This window comes from Penaeus japonicus, unplaced genomic scaffold, assembly GCF_977035675.1.
Source record: "Penaeus japonicus unplaced genomic scaffold, GWHDUDI00000001_assembly GWHDUDI00000038, whole genome shotgun sequence".
Taxonomy (NCBI): domain Eukaryota; kingdom Metazoa; phylum Arthropoda; class Malacostraca; order Decapoda; family Penaeidae; genus Penaeus; species Penaeus japonicus.
In genome coordinates this window covers 13,229,574-13,234,573 of record NW_028234440.1, presented here as the reverse complement: position 1 = coordinate 13,234,573, position 5,000 = coordinate 13,229,574, and positions in this window count along the sequence as shown.

The following is a 5,000-nucleotide window of genomic DNA, read 5'->3' as shown; positions in this document are numbered from 1 at the left end:
AGCAAGTGACGCTAGCCCATGCAACTTGTTGTCATTGTGCATGTGAAGGCGCGCAGTGTGGGATTCTGCGACTTTTCTCTAGACTGAAAGATACTGAAAGGAAATTCGCGAAAACTGCAGATCAAAAAAAACGATGATTAGTAGAATTCTTGCATCAAGTCATATGGAAGATACTGGAGGTCTTATATCTAGTGTTCTAGATCAGGGGCCTTGGAAATAGGGTACGCGTGTCCGTAGGGGCACATGAGAGAAATTTCAGGGGATACATGTTTACTTATCTATTTCTTACTTGTATTAACTTAATGGCTCTATCTTAATTTAGGATCTTGTTCATTCTACAAGATTCTACACGATTCAAAAATGTTTTCAATAATATATTGTATATCACTCATTATATACTTTTGAAAATCTACAGAAAAATTACAAAGGGTACGCAGTTGTTGATACAAAGCGTCAAGGGTTACGAGCTCAATTAAAGTTTGGGAACTTTTGTTCTAGATGGACATTATGGTGTTCACGAAAGTTTTACAAGTACATCACAAGCAACTGATAACCCATCACATCATTTATATCGTATAATTTCTGGTGATCACATAATCGCCTGCTGTTTGCACTTTTTTTTCTTTTTTTTTTTATCAAAGTCATCATTTCATGGAGAAAGCTGAAGTTTGACTCATTTTGAAGGGAACAAATTGAACTTTCTACCGATTGTAGAAAAAGTGCACTCACAGAAATAAGAAATAAACCCAATATTTTTTTTATTCACACACTTTATCTTCTGATGTCTGAAGCAAATTGATGATTTATCGTTGATGGCTGCATTTAGACTCCTTAAGAAGAGGAAGGATTGCATTTCATGTAGATATATGAAAACTACACAGATATGGAGATAAAATGTAATAAAAAAGGCAATGTTGTGTAGATGAACTTGTCAAGGAAAAACTATTTGAGATATGATTTAGATTTTGGTTTTATAAATTAAAAGAACAAATATTCTTTCTATTGATCTATAGTTTATTACCATTTGATAATCTAAAATACAGGAAAATAACCGCATCAAAAGAAAAAAAGAAAAAAAGAAACGTTTGTGTTACGCCTAGTCTTTAGTGTGGAAAACTGAATTTGTTATCGTTTTGAAGGATTGTGATTTATGTTTGTATCGGAAATAAACGCAGACATGGAAAGAAAATGCAAAAGTGATGCGTTGAAGTTAAGCTATAACCTAAAATTTCGAATCTGTAGTGTAAAGTTATTTATCAGAAAATTACTATCAGAGATTCAATTTTGATTTGACTTTTATGTGTATACTTACTGTTTGCCCGAGATGAATGAGATGGTCCCATTTTGAATGAGAAGAATTATTTATTAGGTAAACAAACAAACATACTATACCCCCCCCCCCCCGACATCAAACCTTTTTAAAGTGTTTGACCTTGAGACAAATGCAGCAGGTGCCCGAGTTTTACTTCAGCCTTCAAGCCAGACTGCAGAGGCTGTGGTTCCAAAGGGCGCAACAAAATCTGTAAGGGCAGCCGGATTTTCCAAGGCATGAGTCAATTTGAACGTGGAGGAGGGAAGGCTGTGCACGCCATGGCTGAGGAGAAGAGAATGAGGAACTTCTTACAAGGATTCGTGAACATGTAAACAAAATATCTCAATGTCTCTCAAATGAAATACATGCAGACAGCATGTAAATGGACAAATACGAATCAACACTCATGACAAAAGCAGCGTTGTCTTGAAAAATCTTGTAAACCTCTGACACCATTTTTTCACTATATTTGTTTAGCGAAGAAGCTTTCGACTGTGTCACTCTGAAAGGGAAATCGCGCTTGACCAGAACTTTCGAAGCTCGGTGGACAGAAAGGCTTAATATGTTGCTATCCTAGAAATAACGAGACACTGTAGTCCGAACTGTCGGAACCGAAGACTAATAAAACTGAAACTTGAAAGTACTGAACCTTAAAAGAACCTTCCAAGGATAAACTGCTGACCTGCAATATGAGGAAAACCAAGAACAACACCGAATTACGGCGAGTTTCTTCACCTGAGGAGAGGACTTCTCGGAAATTGGCCTCCACTTATGGGAATTATCAAATGGGAAGCATTTAGACTGCTCCTACAAGGGAATCGGATATTTGGCAGGTCCTCCTCTCGACTGAGCGTCATAGGTCACCACCTTATATTCGATCTGGTCCAAGCCTCGTACTTTCGGTGGCGTGGTAGTCAAGCGTCCCTGCGTGGCCATGCGTGCTCTCCACGTGGGAAACATGTGAGGTAAAGTATGCTGGCACTATGTTAATAGCAGTGATGTTGCACTATGCACAATGCGAGCGTGCTTCGTCCTGCTCACACCTTTCCTCTTTATCTCTTCCCACGTCTTTCTCTCCTCTTTCTCTCTTTTATCTCTCTATGCATATATACATATGTAGATATAGGTGTGTGTGAGTGTATATATATATATATATATATATGTGTGTGTGTGTGTGTGTGTGTGTGTGTGTGTGTGTGTGTGTATATATATATATATATATATATATATATATATATATATATATATATATATATATATATATATATATGAGAGAGAGAGAGATATGCATGTGTGTGAGAGTGTGTGTGTGTGTGTGTGTGCATATATAATATATATATATATATATATATATATATATATATATATATATATATAAATGTATATATATATATATACGTGTGTGTGTATATATATATATATATATATATATATATATATATATATATATATATATAAAGTATATATATATATATATACAAACACACACACTTTACAGTGCAGTTTAGCAAATATGTATCTTTTGTTATGTAATACGAATGGAAGAATAAGGCAATTGTTATTCAATTAGTCAGCAATACAGGTGCGCCGTGTGACGTCTGATCCTCTGGGGCGCCTGCCTCGCCACCTGAGCAAAGGGGAGGCTTATCCGTGGCCCTTATGCTGCGCTGTTCGCAGTGGCGGAGGAACCCTGCGCCGCACCCGAGCACCGGCACGAGAGCACAGCGGGCTGCCGTACCCGCCGCCTTGCATTCTCCCCCACCCCGACACTCGGCTCTTCCTCTCATCCCGCCTCCCCCGTCGACGGAGAAAGCTGCACGGGTGAATTTAGAGTTCTTTGACTTCCCTTTGGACTTTGCATTTTCGCGTCGGGTTTATGTGTATAATAGGCTGGATGATTTAAATCGGATCAACAGAGTGGTTTACGCCCTCGATCTCTCGCTGGGGAAATGCTAGACGGAGCAAAGCCATGGTGCACGGCCCACGTGATGGCCCAGGTGTCGCCCATCATGTTGAATATGCGCGTGTCTCTTTCACTCCCTCTCTCCTCACGTACCCGCCAGCACCTTGCACACCAGCCTCTTATGTGGCGCTGTTCACGGCCAGGGGGTTTTGGCCCACACCACCACACAGGGGGGACGCGTGATGTGTCGTCGTGTGGTGAAGCCAAGCGGGAAAATGAGCGAGAGAGCTAGCTAGGGAGCATGGGAGAGAGAGAGAAAGAGAGAAAGATAGAGAGAGAGAGAGAGAGGGGGCGGGGTGGAAGAGAAGAGAAGAGGAAGATATGATAAGAGTAAGACGTATGGGTGATTAGAGAGAGAAACGGGAGCCAGGAGAGCTTGTGTGAAGAGTAAAAAGAAAGCAGTTAGTACAAGTGAAAGGAACGATGTATTGAAATGGAACAAGAAATTAAAACGATGTAGCGAGATTTATAGCGAGTCGAACAACGTAAAACATAAAAAAAACAGTGTACTAAACTAGCTTACCACAATGATTCCGTTGCACGTTCATAAAGTTCTAGCACTTCAAGCAAAGAGCAAACTTACTGCGCCTCGACATACAACCTGTGCCAAGAATTCTAGCTTCAGGTGTGTGAGCAACGTTGCGGAAAATCATTCTCACAAACGATGCAACTTTGTATCACTAGACTTCACAAACTTACTGTAGTGTGCAACCTCAAACAAAATCTAGTATTGACTGAATTTTGTTTCTGATCATTTGAGGTTAATAATGGCTTAGCAAAAGTTTAAAGCCAATTTATCAAAACACTATTTTTCTAATTATGTTCTGAGGAGTAGAAAAGCAGATTTCTTTTTGCATTTTTCGCATTCATAAATGTGTGGCTGCTATCATTAATAGATATGATTATTATACTATGAAAACAATCAGTCGGTTTCATAGTCTGTTACTATAATTCAAGTGACCTGTATGAATTAGGACGCCCTAAATACGATTTGTTTATAAGCTATCAAATTTTACATGTATAATCACTAAGAAAATATCATTAATTAATAATCAAAGTTAATGCTATTCCACGCAAGCTTCCGTTCACTTCCGGATTAGATCTGGAAGTGAAACACGCCTAGCCTATGTTTTAACTTCGGGTAAAATATATTTGGTTCATTTTATTTGCAAAAAAAACTTGTAAAAGCGACCTTATCAGACATGGTAAAATTAACTAACCAAACGTTTAAAAACAATTATATTTACCGCCATAATATACCAGGCACATATTCCCTCTGCTGTCTGTCATGGGGCCGGAAACCAAAGAGCAAAGACGGATTTGATCGCTTCCTGGCATGTGCTCTCGTGGAGGAAGCGCTCCTTGCATACTAGAAAAGACACTCTGTCTACCGCATCAACTCAATCCATGTTAGGTGTTTCATCTTTCTGAGTACATTATATTTTTGCGTTAAATGTAAATTCATGAACAATTTCCATGTCTCATATCCCCCTTTCTCCTCCCGAAAAAAATATATTCAATAAAGGTACAAAGACAAAATCAAGGAAAGTAGCATTTTCCAAATCTTTCGTAACGTTTTGTGCTTCGGGAGTAGGCTATTATCCTTCTGCACAGGTTTTCCTACTGGTGGTATATCTGTTATATAATGCCTTTTTCCAACTTATAAATCCTTACAAAAATATGAAAGTGAAAGAGTATATTTTCTCTTACAAACGGGTTTACTTG